This window comes from Pleurodeles waltl, chromosome 5 (assembly GCF_031143425.1).
Source record: "Pleurodeles waltl isolate 20211129_DDA chromosome 5, aPleWal1.hap1.20221129, whole genome shotgun sequence".
NCBI classification, from domain to species: Eukaryota; Metazoa; Chordata; class Amphibia; order Caudata; family Salamandridae; genus Pleurodeles; species Pleurodeles waltl.
Window position 1 is genome coordinate 155,744,692 of NC_090444.1, and position 18,847 is coordinate 155,763,538.

Sequence of the window (18,847 nt, forward strand, 5' to 3'; positions counted from 1 at the left end):
TATGGAACCAAATTCTGGATGGGCTTGTTGCACTCAGGATTCTGGCACACCAAGTGCATTATTCACTTAAGGTTGCATGTGCGGGAGCTCGATGCAATCCAATTTACCCCTGTGCACATGGGCCTTTAAAATGGTTATTAAATTGATACTTTTTTGCGTTGTGTTGTGTTGCATGAATGCTTATACAGATCTTTAGAAAATAGGGACCAACGTGTGGCCGACGTGAGTTAGTGAATCCCATTCCATGACATCATTTTCCAAAGCATGTGACATTTATCATTTATAGTGCATTTAACTGGACATGACAGGCCTCTATTTCCATAGTTTTCAACTTTTCTGTTCTTTTAAGGTTATGAGCAGTTTGTATCTACATCCATAGATGCATTGTGTGAAGTCCCACACAGCTCTTCCGTACCCCCACTATTTTCCAATAACTTCTTAAAGTACTTGTGGAATCCATTCCTAATATTAGGTTAAAATCTCCTACATTTGTCTGAATTTTGCCTATATCAAAAATGATCTAAACCAACTCTTCCAAAATCATGGTATGAGATTAATGTCAATTGGCTGACTCGCAACACAGTAAGAGGTCTTATCACCCAACTCACATATATCGCTGAAAAAAACAAAAGGTTCCTTCCTACATTTACTATTGGGTAAAGCTCAATCCAGACTTATGTTAGACGAAGATATCGAGCAGTAAGTTAGCTCATGAGGTTATTGTATCAACTGAAAACAAATTACCTGTTACCTGCAAATTATGGCCCAATCATAGATCCTCTAATAAAACCATTGACATTGATAAGTTTAATTGAATTGGTTAACTGCAACATAATTCATTGTAGCATAAGAATTAGGTGTAAAGGCCATACGTACCAATGTTATTATGATAGTTAATATTACAATCCTGCATGGACTCAAAGGTTTGCAAGGAAAATTAAGCAGCAGCAAGTAAAACATCCCAAAAACTATTTTATCCAAAAATCAGAGGGTTGCAGCCTTTCGTAGATCACACATGCTGAGGTTTCTTGCTGAGGCATTTAGTTCAGCTAACCTCTATGTTTATAAATGCCCTTGCAAATGTCCAGCATAACTATTGGCCAACAAATTGCAAAATATCAAAATGCAGCAGTAGGTATAGAGGTAGGGGGAAGCAGGCTTACCTACTTATCACCAGTCTGGAAATAAATCCTTCGGCCCCCAGGCGGTGCTATATAAATGTGATTACATTACATTTTGTTAAATACCTCTACACAGAAGTAATATAATAATGAATAGAGGCAGTAAAGCTTCTGGCCATTTGATAGCTTATATTTCGTCATTCTGATAGTGTCACTGATGATAATTTTCTCTCATTATACAATTGCTTACATTCAGCTTTATTTTTTTAGCGGACTATTCACAAAGGAATGGTGGCGAAAGTAAAGTAAAGTAGTAGTATTGTATTGCTCTTTTATGTACTCTTACATTCCTTTGTGATTTAGACCAAAAACATCTGAAATGGAAATAAAATGGGAATATTTATACAGAGTTACTACTAATGGAAATGACTGTGCCCTCTTTGCACTTTTACTAATAGGGAGTTGGACATTTTGGGTCTGGTTCATATAGGCATGTAAGAGTATGTAATGAGTACTCCTGAAGTATTACTTCTGGTATTAATAAATGCTTTTGTGAACCTGCCCCTTGGCATTTCGCTGGCTCACATAATCAAGGACAGATCATACATACATTAATGGTCAGTCATATTCCTCATAGAATCTTTCAGCCCATACTGGCACACTGCTGGCTCACATAAGCACTACCAACATAAATTGCTAAAAATTATCCATGTCATTTTCTCCACCATTGTATTTCCATCGAGGAAGACATTTCTGCTATGAATTCTCCTTCAGATTTAGATTTAGCTTTTTATCCAGAGGTGAGCGTATTCCAATATCATCTACCTTTGAATGATGCCTTTAGCCCTGTTTTTGCTCAAAGAAGCAATAATTCTTTCTATGGCTTGGATCAAATTGGCTCTACACAGTAAAGTATTATTGGGAAACCTTGATAAGTTGTGCCAATCTTAAATTACACAGTACCCTTAATAGCTACATTTGTCTCTGATCAAGACAAGGATGCAGGCCACAGTGTAATCTTTAATGGAGTCCGCAACTGTAGCATAAAACACGGTTTACTAATTGTGAGTTTTCTCTCTAACGAGTTGATTAAAATACATAGTTGTAACTTGATTAATGAAAGACCCAGATGTACAAAGCCAAGTTGAAATGTATGTATGTATGTATTAAGTATTTATAAAGCGCGTTCCGGCCCAAGGGCATCGAAGCGCTAACTGGGTAAGGCTATGTCCCCTAGAGGGGAGATTTTAAATCTTATCGCGGGAAGAGCCAGGTCTTAACCAGTCTCCTAAATGTCAGATAATTATGTTCCTGCCTTAATTCCAGTGGAAGTGAGTTCCAGATTTTGGCGGCTGCGATAGTAAACGCTCTGTCGCCCCACTTCGCCTTTTTGGTACGAAGAGTTTGAATTTGATAGGCGGTGACAGAGCGCAACAACCTTTTGGGTCTGTACCATTGCAGCTTAGTGGTTAGTGCCTTAGGTCCAATCCCATGGACGGCCTTATGAGCAATGCAGAGGGACTTGAAAAAAATCTGTTGGACCACCGGAAGCCAATGTAGATTTTTAAGGCACTTCTTAGCTGAGGCAGCACGGGGCAGTTTCAATAGAAGCCTAGCAGCCGTGTTCTGCATCAACTGCAGCTTATTCAGTGATACTTTATCCAGGTTGAACAGGAGCGCATTCCCGTAGTCCAGTCTGGCAGTGACCAAAGCTAAAGTGGCAGTAATTCTACAAGGCTGTGGAATAAAAGGAAATACTTTTTTTAGTTTCTTCAAAGTCCACATGCAGGTTTTGATTGTCTGATTAACCTGAGGTTTAAAGGATAGTTGATCGTCGAACAGTAGACCTAGGTTCCTGGAGTTGGACCCTGGCACAGGAAGAGTGCCGCACTCTTTGGGCCACCAAATGGAGGACCAGTGTTCCCTCTTGATCCCAAAGCACAGAATCTCCGTTTTTTCACAGTTCAATTTTAGCCAATTGGCCTTCATCCAGCTGTTCACCGCTGTCATGCAAGCATTAAAGCGAGTCGCCACTTCCTCCAAGTCTTTGTTTATCGGGATGATAATCTGAGTATCATCTTCATAGGAAGTTGGGATAAAGCCGAAGGAGCGGATTAGTTCTGCCAGCGGTGCCACGTACACGTTAAATAGTGTTGGGCTGAGAGAGGAGCCCTGAGGGACCCCGCACGGCAGGAGGTAGGCAGGGGATCTGAAATTACCACTGCTGACAGAGGCCCATCTATCTGATAGAAAGGATTCAATCAGCTTGAGAGCTTGATCTCTAATGCCTGCCTGATGTAAACGTTCTATCAGGATGTGTGGGGCAATAGTGTTGAATGCTGCTGATAGATCTAATAAAAAAAAATAAGACCCCCTGCCCTTCATCAACCAGCCTGCGTATAGTATCGGAAGATGCAATGAGAGCTGATTCAGTGCTATGGGATTTCCGAAAGCCATGTTGCGAGCTGTCTAGGCCTCCTGAGACTAACAGGAAATCAACCAGTTATTTATTGATAAATTTTTCCAGAATTTAGGCCGCATAGGGGAGCAGGGCTATTGGGCGTAAGTTAGTCAGATCATCAGGTTTACCCGTTTCCTTCTTTTTTAAGGGAATAATAATGGTTTCTTTCCATGCCTTAGGATATAAACCAGTCGTAAGGACCTCCTGAAAAATGGGCGCCAGCATAGATGCCGCCAGCTCCGGTACTAAATGAAGGATGGCGGGGGGACAGGGATCCAAAGGAGAGCCTGATTTGCACTCCAAAAGCAGCTTGCAAATGGTCTTTTGAGATGGCATTTTAAACCTAAAAAGTAGATGAGGCTTATCTAAAGTCCCATTAGGTGCCACCTCAGGGAGCGGAGGCATAGCTGTCCAGGGAGGAGAAATCACTTGTTCCTTATCCGAGATGAAACTAGAGTAAATGTTAAGAATTTTACATTAAAAAAAATTAGCGATTTTATTACAGAAATCTTGGGAGTTCTCTACTTTAGGAGTGCCTAAGGGAGTAGTGAGAGCATTAATGGTCCTAAATAGCTCTCTAGAGGAGTTAGCTGCCTCCCTAATTTTAAGTGTGAAAAAATCCGATTTGGCTGCCAAACAGGCTTCTTTGTAAGTGTTTAGGGCAAATTTTAAATCCACTCTCTCATTTTCGCTAGGGTTCAGTTTCCAACAGTGCTCCTTCTGTCGGTAAATCCTCTGTAAAATTTTGAGGTTCCAAGAGAACCACGGTTGACTGCGTTTTTTCCTAGTGCGTGGAGCAGAAACCCTCGCTGGCACTAATGAGTCCATTGCCAGCGCGATGCCCTGATTGAACCTGGCAAGCGAGGGCAGAGTAAGTGCCTTCGGATCGTTCCAGCTCTGTATAAGTGCCGTTTCCAAGGGTTCTGCCTTAATATTTTTCCAGGGTCTTAGTAGTTTTTTCGGGGGAATAGGTGTCGGAGGTAGCTGCCTAACCAAAAATTTAAATGTCAGGAGCGAGTGGTCAGTCCACTCTAACGGGGTCGTTGAGAGATTTAGTTCCTCCTCGGGACGGGTGAAAATCCCATCTAGGGTATGGCCAGCTCTGTGAGTGGCCAACCCATCCTTTAGGACCCAATCCAAAGCCCCCAAAAGGTTGAGAAATTCAATGACCAATGGGTTGCTCGTATCATCAAAATGAATGTTAAAATCTCCTAAAATAATTGCTTTAGGGGCCATGATAAGGGGTTCCAATTGGAAGGTCCATGTAGAGAGGAACTTAGTGAGGGGGCCAGGGGGGCGATAAATTAGCAGGCCCTCAGAGACCAAGGAGTTGCCATAAAGAAGCTTGAAAAACATGGTTTCACAGACCTCTGACGAGTAACTTGCGCTATGCCAAGTGCAGGTGAGATCAGACCTGCAGATGATAGCCAGGCCTCCTCCTCTGCCCGTGTTCCTGTCTACCCTGTAAAAGGAGAAGCCAATGGGAGCTGCCTCAATGAAGTCAGGATCCGAGTCTGGCCTTGCCCAAGTTTCTGTTAAGAAAAGACAGTCTATATTAAAGGTGGAAATGAGTTCACTGATTTCAAATTTATGTTTGGGGAGGGATCTGGCATTAAATCGTAAACCCTGCATTTGGGAAAATCACTAGGCTTGTGACAGCAATATTTTCTTTTTTTTTCTATTTACTAAGCCCATTTTGGACATTGGTAAAGCCTTTCGAACTTGCAAAATTAATTCCGAATTACAATTAATCATGAAAGTGGTGTCCCCTCCTAATCGCAAATCACATTAGTATGTATCAGTGTATCACCAACACCTCAAAGTTAGAAGTAACTGATTCACAAAGGGGAAGTAGTCCCTTAGAGACAACCTTCCTTTTGTGAATCTTATCAGATGACCTCAAGTGGAGCAGGCAGTGGTCCAGAAGACAGATACCTGCTCCTCCCAGTGTATTGTCAAATAGGGGACATTTCCATTTTAAAAGCAGCTTCTTTTCATTTAACAGTCATGAGTTGCTTTAAAAAGAAAGTTTCTCATTTGAGGATGCAAACACAGGTCCTTTGTTTGTAGCCTGTCACAAGGGTTCACAAATAACGACCTACCTAATTAATATTGATTAGACAGGTTGTTCAGCGACACTCTGCAACTGGAAATTTTGTACTGCGACCTATTACTACATGGATTCTCTCCCTAAGTCAAAGATATGTTGCAAAAAGTCAATGCACAATTTTCAACCACTTTTTTCCCTTTCTCATGGAACATCGGGCCCCAAGTGCAGTAACCTAAATCTTTAAGAATTACCCATATACCCTTTCCTAACAATGGTCTAAAAAACATCTGATGAAAGGTTCAAAGAAAAGCTTAGCAACTCTACACATCAGTGTGATTTTCCTGTTCCTACATAGTGTCAATAGTGAACTTGCATTTAAATGTACAACTAGCGTAGCTGATCCACAGAGTTCTGGATGTGGAGCAGAGCTCCTTTATCTGGAAGATTAATGCACCTTGTTTTTGGTTGTTCACAGGATGGCCTACACAGATTTCTTGCAGGAGTACAACCGGCTGGAGATCTGTAACCTGACTCCTGACATTTTCACCAGCAACAAGCTCCACAAGTGGAGCACAACTATATTTAATGGAAGCTGGCGACGGGGAACCACGGCTGGGGGATGCCAAATCCATCCAGGTAAATGGCGGTCAGAGACTGCAATTAGACATGATAGACTGGACATCCACAATTATATTAAAGAGCCACCAAGGGGGTGGGTTATGGGTTGTAACTCTTCTCTACATGCCACAGCATGCATTTCTGAAACACAACATGTAATTTGTAGCATTTACTAATTAGGAAAGCAAGAACTCTCCTGTTATTCATTTTTGTTTAAAAATGTGAACCGAAATATTAACAAAGAGATAACTTATTTTTCACATAGGGCTTTTAGATTAAATGAACCATGATGATTCCAATCAGGTCATAGAAGGAGAAGCCCAACTAAATGAGAAGTTTACTTTATACCTTCAAAAATCAATTGAGGGGCCCTGTACAGTGCTCTGCTACTTTGGACTATGTTCACACTATACAAATACCACATATATACATACATACATACATACACACATACATACATACAGGTGCTACAGAAATAACTGATTGCATATATCTTGAAACATTTATTTCATCACACCACAATTAATACAGTCAACTCCATATATAGAGCATTTAGATGGAAGTACAGGGTTCTTTACCAGTCAGTGAGAAACACATGACAGCTTTCAAGAGCCACCAGAGTGGTGACAAGAGGATATAATAAAACGTACGCTGCACAACCCCTCTTTCCATTACCACAAGCAAATCCTCTATTCCTCCAATGGTGAGTGTAGCTGCTGCTGTTAATATTATGAGAATATCTTTGTAAATACTTCTGTTTTTCAGCTACATACTGGACCAACCCACAGTTTAAGATTAAACTAGATAAGCCAGACGATGACCATGAGGGGGGCAGCCACGAGCCATGCTGCACTGTCGTGGTGGGCCTAATGCAGAAGAACCGCAGGAAGCATAGGAAGATTGGAAAAGATGTCCTCGCTATTGGCTACGCGTTGTATCAGGTGAGTACAGTTTAATTATTTTCAGGTTAGCTGTTGAGTTTGTGAAGTTTGTGTTGAAGTTCAGTCCTTAGGAAGCCCATTCTGTTGCGCCTGTTTTCTGTGGCTTGAGGATAAACTACGTTCAGAATACAGCTTTTTTGGGCAACTCAAGGAGGTTTCCAATATGATGTTGCACAATCCAAGAGTGGGTTCATCACATTATGGAGGATGGTCCATTAGTGAGGCTCTTTTGAAAATAATGGTATTACTTTATCCTGCATGTACTTTTGTCTATTTCCACCTTGATTTAGCTATCATTAGTCCAGCATGTGCAATGGACCCAGAGTACCCAGAGTACAAGGATGTGTGGACCACTGCACCTCATTTATGGTTAAGTTTTAGTAGCCAAACCAAACCCAGATGGGTCCATTTTCTTTGCAAGCATAAGTGCCCATGATCGCCATGATACACCAGTTTGACTTACCTACAGTGACCCTTAATTGCTCAAATCACTATTATTAGTATATCTTGTATGAGAATACTTTAACCTGAGACGCACCAACTTTCTATCGACTTTTGACTCTTAATCATACATTTTCTTTTAAAGTTTGCCATATAGTGCACAACTCTGGCTCGTAATAAGGGCCTGGCAGATGCTTTTAGAAACTGCATAAATAAATAAATATCCTTCCTGTCATCTAGTGAAAAGGTAGATGGTCACCTCTTTCTGCATGTAGAACAAAGCAAACACTTCTGGGGCAGAGCAGGGTGCTTCTTACAGGATTGGAAAACTCTCCATTCATGTGCAGCTGCTCTAGAATTGTGGCTAATGGTGAGATTGCCCAGGCTCTCCTTAATTTCATGTGTCAGTAAAAGTTGGAGCTAAGTACAATGCAGACCTCTTTGATAGACTAAGATTTTTTTCCTAAGGTAATTGTCCCTATTTTGGGCATAGATGTTAAGCAAAATTCAAAAGAGTATCAGGAGCAGAGGCACAATATACTCCACTGATATGAATTGCAGATTTTTAGATACCCAGCATGAAACTGACTGAGAATTTTGGGAACATCCCACTCATCACCTCTGTGTATGCCCAAATGTGACTATTTCACAAGATTCAAGCTATGTCTCTGAGGAGATCCTACAAGGTTGAAACATGAAACCTGGTTGTGGTTGCTTATGCTCCCATTCAGATGGGGTTGGCATGGCAATTTGCACTGGGCTTTTCCTATTGGAGCAGGACCAAGCCCGGTTTGTGCGTAGCTGGTCCTAATAGTGGGTAAAAAAATAGACTAGAAGGCGGCTCTGAGTTTGCCAGTGGCTTAAACCTTTGCAAGCATTACACTGATCAAATTTATGTTTTCCTCAGCATCTCATACTGTTCATTGCCTCAGGAAAAGAAATATGTTAAGTATTATGCCTGGAACATCAGCAAATAGACGGTTGTGTAAAAGGAAGACTTGGAACTGATGTCTTCGCATTACCCAAATGGCTGCTCTACAGCCACTAACAATGTGTCTTCAGAATTATATTTAGAACAAAAAGCGAGCTGGTATCACTGTATTTTCTATATCCAAATAGACCTAGGAACACACTTTTACAAAACACTGAAAGTTAGTTCATGGATTTGCTTTTCCTTCTTTCATTCTCTGGTTCTTTTTACAATGAGGTCATCAAATGCTGCAGCAGTCACGCTACTTCATCGAAAGCCTAGAGGAGGAGGTGGGTGGGTTGGAGCAGGTATTTATATGGCCAGGTTCTAGCTGAGTACAATGCAGCAGCACCCACTGATGCACCAGCGTGCAAGAACTGGGAAGGAAGAAGCTTTACAGTCTGAGCAGGAGAAATAGGCAGAGTCCTCCTCATTATCATCTGCCACAGAACAAACCAATCAAAAGATACTTTTTTCGGGGAGTAGGTAGACTCCCTATTTTTCTGGCTTCCATCAAAGAAATAATCCTGTGAACAACCTTCGATAAAAAATCAGTCTAGCCCGCCTGGTACACGATGCCATCTTCCACCGTCTCAGGCTCCACGTACAAGGCCAAAAGTTAATCTGAAGTTCAGTAGTCTGTTACTCTAATACCATGAACAGTTAACAGACAACTGCAAAGAAAGAAACAAATAAAACACTTGCAATACTTTATGAAACATTATGTGTGCACTAAGGCCTGGTTACAAATTAGGCCAACTCTAATTTTTACAGGTCCAGCTCTAGTTTTAACTGGTCCAAAATGAATACAGTTAGCATACATGATTATGTCAAACACAATCTTGAAGAAGCATACATTGTCTTAATGGTGAATATATCTATTACAATTCTGCTAGTGGTTCTCATTAAAAGTATTATACAGCCACTTACTGCAAATGATTAGTAAAATGCACATTTGTATATGTGTTGCAATAGAAGGGGAGTGCACACAATTATGCTGCCCCAATGGGAAGGCTTGTACTTTGTCTTTTTTTATTTTTTACATTTCTTCATCCCTAATCTGGTGCTGTTCTTCACTTTTGCGATCTGCAACAAGCAACAAATGATGGACAAATACTTGCTGCTCTAGACAGAGTTCTGCTCTAATATGATCAATGCAGTCAGATCTGCCAGGCTAGGTCCCATTTGATGGGAACACGAGGAACCTGAGACCAGTTTTGCACTACATAGGCTTCGTCAGTAAGGTATAGCTTGAGTCCTGTGGCACAGTGAACATGGGAACCATGTCTGAGCATACACTTTGCATTTAGGGCGTGCACAGCAACAAACAGCAAGTGATGGATGGAACGCTTGACTCAATCTCAGTCACTGGTAATTGTTTGGGGCTGCATTTCAGTCCATACATTTCCCTCCTATGCCACTCTATGCAGAGTCCTGCCATTGGCATGTCAGTCTTGGTCCTGCTACTGAAGAAACAGTCCAGCCCATGCTGCCAGGCCAGGCCCCCTCAGAGAAGAACACCGGTAAGGGGCTGCCTGTGTTTCCCATTCAGATGGGACAAGACCTTGCAGCTCTGGCTGAATGTTCCTAATAAAGAAGGCCAAGGATGACTTGCATATAACTGGTCCCTGCCTAAAGTGGCATGGTTGTAAAAAATGATGGACTGAATGTCGCCTCAAGTAATTACCAGAGATTAATTCAAGCATTCCATCCATCACTTTTTTGTTTTCCTGAGAGCCCAAAGTGCAACAAGTATAGCCCAAATGTGGATCCTCTGCTCACTGTGCCACAGGACTCAAGCTGCACCCTTTTGGCAAAGTCCCAATAGTCCCAAACCGGTCAGGTGTCCCTTGTGCAGAGGAAACCAGACTGTGCTGTTTGTGATGGAGTATGATTGGAGCACAATGAAGACTGATGTTGAAGTCTGAGGTAGCATGGTGGACGACAAAATGATGGACTGGTATGTAGCACAGAGTAATTACCAGTGGCTGATATTAAATCAAGCATTCCACCCCTCACCTTTTTGCTTTCCTCAGTGCAACACCTTATGTGTGATGGGTATGCCCAGATGTGGGTCATCATTTTTTTGTTTTCCTTGATTTTTTGGAGGAACTAATTCCCATAGATATTAATTTTCTGCTTGGAATGGTGTACTGTTTGTTACTGCTTTAAATATGACGTCGTGGCTTTAAATATGATGGTGTGGGTCTTGAGAATGACACTGGCTTCAAGTGGAGCCATGGGCAAGTCATTCAGGGTGGGCAGTGTGTGGTGAGATTTCTTGAGCTCTTTGATGTGGCATGCAGCAGCCAATTTCAAAGTTCTGTGAGACGAGTGTTGTGCTGCCTAAATGTGAGAAGACCAAGATGCGTATGGTGGTTCTGAAGTATGTTACATGGAGGTAGATTTTGATCATATGGTGGTCGATACCAGGCAACCTGTGTTTTCATAGCAATGTCAGCATTGAAGGATAGGTTCAAGTCCATGATGAAGCCAACGGAAACTGTGTTTGGACTGACTCAGTAGGAGAATACATCTGCTGCTAAGTTATTCAGAGAGAATTGAACTTTGGTATGTTTTCAGGCTTTGGTGAAGAGCATGATGGTTGTATGCCACTATATCATGGCCAAAATATCAACCTATAAGCGTATTACATCTAGTATTTCTACATTTTGACTACCAGTATATTGTGAAGGTCAGTATTCATAGTTGAGATTAAATTTACTGACCTGACCTCATCATCAGCTTACCTTGATGATATAGTGGATGTGATATTCCTGCAGGTCAATATTTTAACCACGAGATACTTATGTAATATTGAGAATGACTTGTCTTGAAAGGGTGTAACTTTAGGTTAGGTGTTTGACATCCAGGTCTGGATGACAGCTAGGTAGTATCTAAGTTGGTCTGAATATATTTTATGAGAATCATTAGCATCCAGATTAATCTTGATCTCGTAGTTGGCGAGCAGGACTTTGAGGTGATCGACGTACTGAATCAAGAATACAGGGGGAAAGGAAGCTTTGAGGAACTCTGGCAGGCACTGTTATCGGATATGAGTGGGATGCATTATTATGGGGGTAATGTGAATGACTGGATAGATAGACGGACAATTGAAGGACAATGCCAGTGAATCCCACGCATGTTGAGAATAACTTTATAATGCATGGGAGCATGCAGTCCATTTATAGAAGCCTGTCTCTAATATCCTTATTACATTGAAGTTGTGACACCTCTAGTCACCTGTAATAAAGAAATGGCATAGCTGCTCAGCTGTAATAATTTATTACAGTTGAGGTCTGTTGCCACAATGGTTACTGTAAGTGCCAACATTTAGGTGAAAGGGCGGTCGCAGACAATTATTACAGCTGCAGTTTAGACAAAGTAGATTGGAACTGGTGTTCTAAAAATGTAAAGTGATGAATATAAAAGAGATGGTTATTGCAACATCTTTTGCTCTTTTCCATGGGAATAGCTCATTACCAGAAAGACAGAATTTCTGCATGTTTCTGCAAAATTGTGAAACACAGCTTGTTTTCACCTGATTTACATTAAACTAATTCTAATATTTTTTTTAAAACTCTCTAGCTGCTTTTTGGTGCGTTCAATTTTGTAAAAGTTTGCTTTTATTCTTCATGTCTGCATGGAACATGAAAGAGCAAGACCTAAAGGATGTACGTGGTTTGTGAGAGAAAAGTAATGGTGTGACCATGTATTATAAGCAATAAAATACCTTCTGCCATGGAGTTTCATAGCATTATAAAGGAATTCAGCCTTCGGCCTCGAATCTCCACATTGTTACAGAACTCCTCTGTGACTTGCAACATACTTATAATGTACAGCAGGGGCTACTTTATCCCATGTAATAAACCTTGCTTTTCACTCGTTAGTAGGTTTAGTTTAGACTAATTTAGTAAAGTATCCAGAAACACTTCAAGGAAAGGTTGAGGGCTCTGTTTACAGTAATAGACAGATAGAAGTGGTTATTCTTTTGAGCCTCAGACTTTGACAGTGAGAAAAATGGTTGCCTGCTAGAAATCCAACACCACATGCTAGAAATGTGATTCCCTCTGGCTCAGCAACGAGGCCTATGCATGAGGAACTAGTCTAAGTTATTCATCCCCTGTTTCATTTAAAAATTGCACATCATGCTAATGTCAAAAGAATATTAATTTGGGTAAAATTCTTAACATTTTTACAGTGCTATTTTTTCTCTTACACATCCTAAAAGAGGTATGTCCTGTCTGATGCAAAATAGTCAGCTGCCAGAGGAACCCAGACAGTCTTTGGTTGTGAGCACAGTTGTTTCTCAGGAGCTGTAAAAAACAACTGCTAGTTGGTGTTTTTATGTTAAACTAAACCTGTCTTACTGTCTATTCCTCCAGCTTAATCTCTTTGGTATATTAAATGTATGTATGGATGATTTTATTGCACTCCTGTACAAAGGCACAAACCACCTCGCAGCAGCTCTTGTGTTTGTGATATAACTAGAGACTAAGCAACTTCACCTGATTAGACAGGTACAACAAGTCCATGAAGTTGGGAATGTAAAACTATTGTGCACCTTTTGCCTGTGAATGAGATGCTAAATTTAAACGGTGGGGGGCTGAACACGTGCTGATGAGAAGAGCCAATGTAACTTTGATATTTCAGTAGAACAGTGCAAAATCTCTAAAAACTGTGCCCATTACACCAGATTACTAGAATTACTCAAAGGTAAAGGTGGTTCACGTGAGCTAACAGATGCTGTCAATCAGTTGATGTACTGGACTGTGAAACTTCCAAACAGAATCTGTTAGTAGAGTCTGACCCATATCATTAGGTCGATACATGCATAGAGACATAAACCAAAAACAAGAGCATTTTTAACTCTCCTTTGAGAGTATTCCATCAGTGACACAGCCACAAGGATACAGCAATGAAACATACATGTTTGTTAGTTCTCCAGCAGAAGTAGACATGTGTACAGGCAGCAATAGCTGTGACTACTGAGAAAGGGGTAGTGAGACATTAAGTGTACAGGTCAGGGTTATGAGCAACATGTAGAGAGGTGGGAGACTTCCAAATCAGGAGCACCTAAGAGCACTGAAGAATCACTAACTGTGAAGGCACCTATTGGTCATTAGAGGCTTGCTAAGCCTGTCGCGTAGGCTCTTATTATTCTAATGAGACTACTGGATTTTGAGCGGCAGAATCGCCCGTGGTGTGGGAGACTACGTCTTACCCACTGCGGGTGACACCTGACGCTCCAATCCGGGTTTTGCTTCGGCCAACTAGCAGTGCCTCATCTCTACCCAAGGATAGTGATGACTGGGCAGCCGAGCGCATGACATACTTGACTTCTCAGGGAAGTCGTGGTCACTCAGGTCTCATCCGTTTGTCTCATTTACAATCCAGTCCCATATAAAAATGACAAACAGAAGTAGTATATGTTTCAATAATGTGTTTAAAAAAACAACTGTATCTTAGATAGCAAAGCGTGAGCTGCAATAACCAGGACGACACAACATGACAGTGTTAAAATTGTGTTGAGAAGAGTGAAGCATAAAAGCAACGCTATCATATTGTCACTATAATCGATGGACTAATTCCTACCTAGGTTATGATCGAGCACAGCATGTTAAGCTCTAATTCTGCCCTTCAGGTTCCCCTGGGAAGACATCATCCCCCAGACCTGAGCAAAGGCCTGCGGTCTGCGTTAGCATCTGTAGCGAAGCATTCAGCAATCAGCATACAGTCGTGGTTCACTGGCAGGAATCTCCCTCTAAAGTGTAAGGGACAAGGAAGTGTTTTTATAACAACACAACTGATGTTCTGAGAAAGTCTCCCTATGTAAGGATGTGTATTTTCTACGAATGTTGGAGACTAAACTACTACCACGTTCACCGGCAATGTACCGTGCTGTAGCCTTGGAAGAAGCACAGAGTGATCAAAAATGTCTTGTTTGAGAACAGTGTGCTGGCCTAGGCAAAAACAGTTAGATAAACGGAAAATAAAACAAGACCGTAAAAATGGTTATTGTAACAATAATAAGACGAAGCTGAATAAAATATATCTAGGTTAAAGTGTACAGCAGCCTAGTGTAAAAACAAAACGTGCATGGAGCTATAACTAAAATGGCTACACACCAGGCCAATCATACTCTTTGTTTGTTTGTTTGGTGACACCCTGTTTGTCGACATCCAATAAAGCAGCTAGTCACAAAGCAATTTTACCCTCCTGACCCATGGCCTACTTTACTATGGACTTCTTTACCACCGCCTCCATGATTCAGGTGTGTGAAGTGATAACCTGTATACTAAACATATTTTAAATTCGAATCACTGTTGATTTTTGGTGTATGCAAAATTGACATGGTTAAATGCGTTCAGTGACATCAGAGGGACACAGCAGGGTGTTCTCCGAATGACCCTGCAAATATGACCTCATCTATTTGGATAAGAGACCAGTAAAGTCTTTGACACACTTTAAAGGAATCAAAGACTAGATAAAATGCGTTCTTGTCATCTTTAAATTTAACACCTACTGCTTTGAGGATGAAGTCCTGTTCTTAGTTTTATTTGACTTTATTGGAAGTATTTTAAAAGCGTAATCTTTGCTCCAAAAAGCAGGGTAGCACTGGAGGTAGCACCAGGATATTTAGTCAACGGGTGAGTATACTGAGACTTGCAGATGTGTTTACATTGTGAATTGATGACAATAAGCAAGAGACAAAATACAGCAAGGATCATAAACACAGCATCACAGTTTGGTAAGACTGGGTGGACAGAATGCAGTCTGTGATTTTAGGAAGATTGTGAGAGGTGGGTTTGATGCTTTTCCGGAACAATACCAGCGAATAAGCAAATCTGATTTGGTCCATAAGCAGAAAAAACCTATTGATGAGTTGGGTGTTCTTTGTGAGTATTTTCCATTCAAGAGAAGGTGCTCCTTCATGGTGCCATTGAACACATTCCTTTTAGAGGCTAGGGAGCTTGTAAGATTTTGCTGTAAGTTACTGTTGCAGTACTCTTAATTTCCAAGGGACCTATTCACAAAGGTAAGCTTACACATGAGTAAATCTACACGTGTAAATTTACCCCTCTACTTTATACAAAATTTACTACTTTTGGCTATTCAACATTTATTGATGAAAATTTACAACAAAGTGTACACTTACATGCCTCACTTCTGGAGCCTCAATTACGGGAGATCTCCCATCTTTAAAGTATAGGAAAAAAGTTAAAAGTTAAAAAGTTTATTAAACTTGAAACAATTACTACAATTATATCCATGTTATATATTAATGTTAATTGTTTGTATATATTTATTTTAAAGCGGAACAGAATAAAAAAGAGACAGCTTCTTTAGCTTAATTTTAAATGACATCTTCAATTAATTTTAACATAATAAATTAAATACATTTTCTAAAACGATTTTAGTTCAAAAACGGCAAAAGTACAATTTTAACATTTATTATTACATGGTAAATTATTACAAAAAAGTATAGAATTCATTTAAATTCATATCATTATTTTTAAAATTAAGCTGCATTTATTTTTAAAGTGAAAAAGGTCATTAAAATATTTTATAATACAATTATAATCATTATGTATGTATAAATACATTTTTCAAATTTAATTATATTTTTTACATTTTTAATAAGTCAAAATAATTTGGGAATGTGTTGGAGTGCCAGTGGTTGGCCATATCTGTTGCTGGACATACTCCAGTGCAGCGCTAAAGTCTATTTACTACTATTTTGGGTCAGTGTTGGCTGTAGTAACTTTAGAAGTACAGGTTGTGAATAGGAATGGGCTAACTCTTTTGCATTTATGCATGTCTCTCTGTAAACCCCTCCTTAGCCCTCCCTTAATGTCTCCTTACTCCTCCTTAAGCCCCTCCCATTTAGTGGTAAGTGTTTTCAATTTTTCAGCCACTCCCCCTGTCCCTCTCACATTTACTACTAAAACGGGGAATACGTGTGAAGAGATCTCTGTTGTCAAGGCGAGGATCTCTTCACATAAAAGGTGAAGAGAAAAGACTGGCAAGGCGGAGACCTCCGCATATGGGTTTGTGAATAGCATTTTGTAGTACATGAATAGTACTACTGCAGTACTATTAAACGTATTACAAAATGCAGTTAGTGGATAGGCTCCCAAGAGTAAGCCAGGAGGAAATCAGGAGTACTTCTTGCTTACTCCAGAAATTCATGGGTGAACAAGGGGTACTACAAGAGTTGTGAATCATGTCGGAATTAGTCAGGTTTATGTATGTGGCATGCTTCATAGAAAACTCAACTGACTTTGAAGTATATTTTACCAGTGCAAGTTAGAGAACAGACTGAAAAAAGAATCACAGTCACACAAAAAAAAAGAAACATCAAAAGAAAGAAGAGAAAAAGGTGCAAGGTTGAATGGAAGGGTGAAACTATGGTAGGGTAAAATGATGAAGTTGTGAATAGATGGAAGGATGGAAGAATACACAGGCAGAGAAGAATGAAAGAGTAAATGGATGAAAGGACAGATAGATGGGTATAATGTTGCAGTGAATTAGCACAACATCCAGGATAGGTCTAATCACTGACATTTTTGTTTTGGGCGATTGTAATAGCTTTATTCATTTCTCACTGGAACTCTGTGACTAAATACTCTAACTGCATTTATTTGAAATATTATGCTTTGTGAAGGATGTATATTTGTTCTTTCTGTCCCCTAAAACAGCTTGAAAATCACACAGAGGGCCATTTAAACCACGACTTCTTCAAGACAAATCAGGCGGTGGCACAGTTCGAACCCCACATCAACCTGCGTGAGGTCTCCAAGCGCCTCAAGCTGCCTGTGGGGCATTACCTCATTGTGCCATCCACTTTTGAGCCCTTTAAAGATGGAGATTTCTGTTTACGAGTCTTCACGGAGAAGAAGGCCAAAGCAATGTAAGTTGTGAGTGGCATCTAGGAGCAGATGCACCACTCAGTTTAGTAGCTATCTCTAAAAAATGCATCCTTTGAGACTCTCATCTCAGTTCCTATGTATTTTGTCATCTATTCAATTTGCTAGGCAGTTATACCTATGATGTATACTGAATGAATAATGGGTTTATAGTGGAATATCGTTTGCATAATTTGTTTAGGTACTTAACACACATAAGCAGTGCACACTGAATCAGCTCTAGGAGCAATGAGGACATGACCAGCAGCTGGAAAAGAGAAGCTGGCGTAAAGTTTGTGATTCAAGAAGTTCTTTAAAGCTAGCTTTCTGCCAGTTTAGAGAGGCTGCCACCAAAAGCACATGTAGAACCGTTGATGGGACCGGGTTGCTATTGGGTACACCTTTGAGGACCTGGAAGAGTACCACATAGGTGCATCTCTTTCATCTACTGTGTGAAGCCATCACAAACACATGCAGAAGGTTTCAATCTAGGTTATCACCCAAAAGCACCCAGTGCTGCTGGAGTGCAAGATTCTGGCCCCTGCTCAGGTACCAGACTCTACTGTTCTTGACCTGTCATAATCGCTCCTGATACTGACGTCATTAATTGATGGAAGAGTTTCTCATCATTTGGGCATGATTAACATTTTAGACCAAACAGAAAGTCATATGTGAAACATGTGCCAGAGGTAGCCATCATTCTGCTCATATGTGTCTAAAATAACTCACAACATGTATATGTGACGTAAAGATAGTTTAAAACCAATTATTCATTTGGGCTGTTTATTGTGATGACAACAACAGCTTTACTTCAACAACATGATTGGGATATTTTGTCACCAGTGATCCTAAATTTGATTACCGCTGTATATACAAAAGGGCATTTTGTAGGACATAAAGTAGTATGCCTATAGTATTCTTTTACGTGCTCTTATATGCCTTTGTGAATGGGCCCCAAAACATCTAAAGCAGGAATAAAATGGAAATACTCAGGGAACATCCATATATAGTTAGTACAAAGAGAATGGACTGTGGCCTCGTTGTACTTTCACTAATAGGAAGTTGGTGGTTTTGGGGGCGATTCACAAAGGCATGCAAGAGTACATAGAGGGGTCCTGTAGAACCCCTTCCCATACTCTTAAATGATTTTGTGAATTGGCCTCATAATTTCCCTAGCAGTGGACCTGCCTTTATGCCAAAAAAGCAGTTCCCTGCTCCTTTCAAGCCACTGGTCTGTTACTGACCTAGTTCTGCTTTGATGCATGTGTTCACCCACACTTCGTCCTTCCCAGTGGTGTATCGAAACTGGAGGCCCCCCTGCTAAGAAAATAGAGGC

At 40.5% G+C, this 18,847-nt stretch overlaps 1 pseudogene; it reads left to right on the forward strand.

Annotated features, from left to right (window-relative positions):
• The window catches only part of LOC138297229 (calpain-8-like), a 186,947-nt pseudogene that overhangs the window by 131,734 nt on the left and 36,366 nt on the right, over window positions 1-18,847 (forward strand).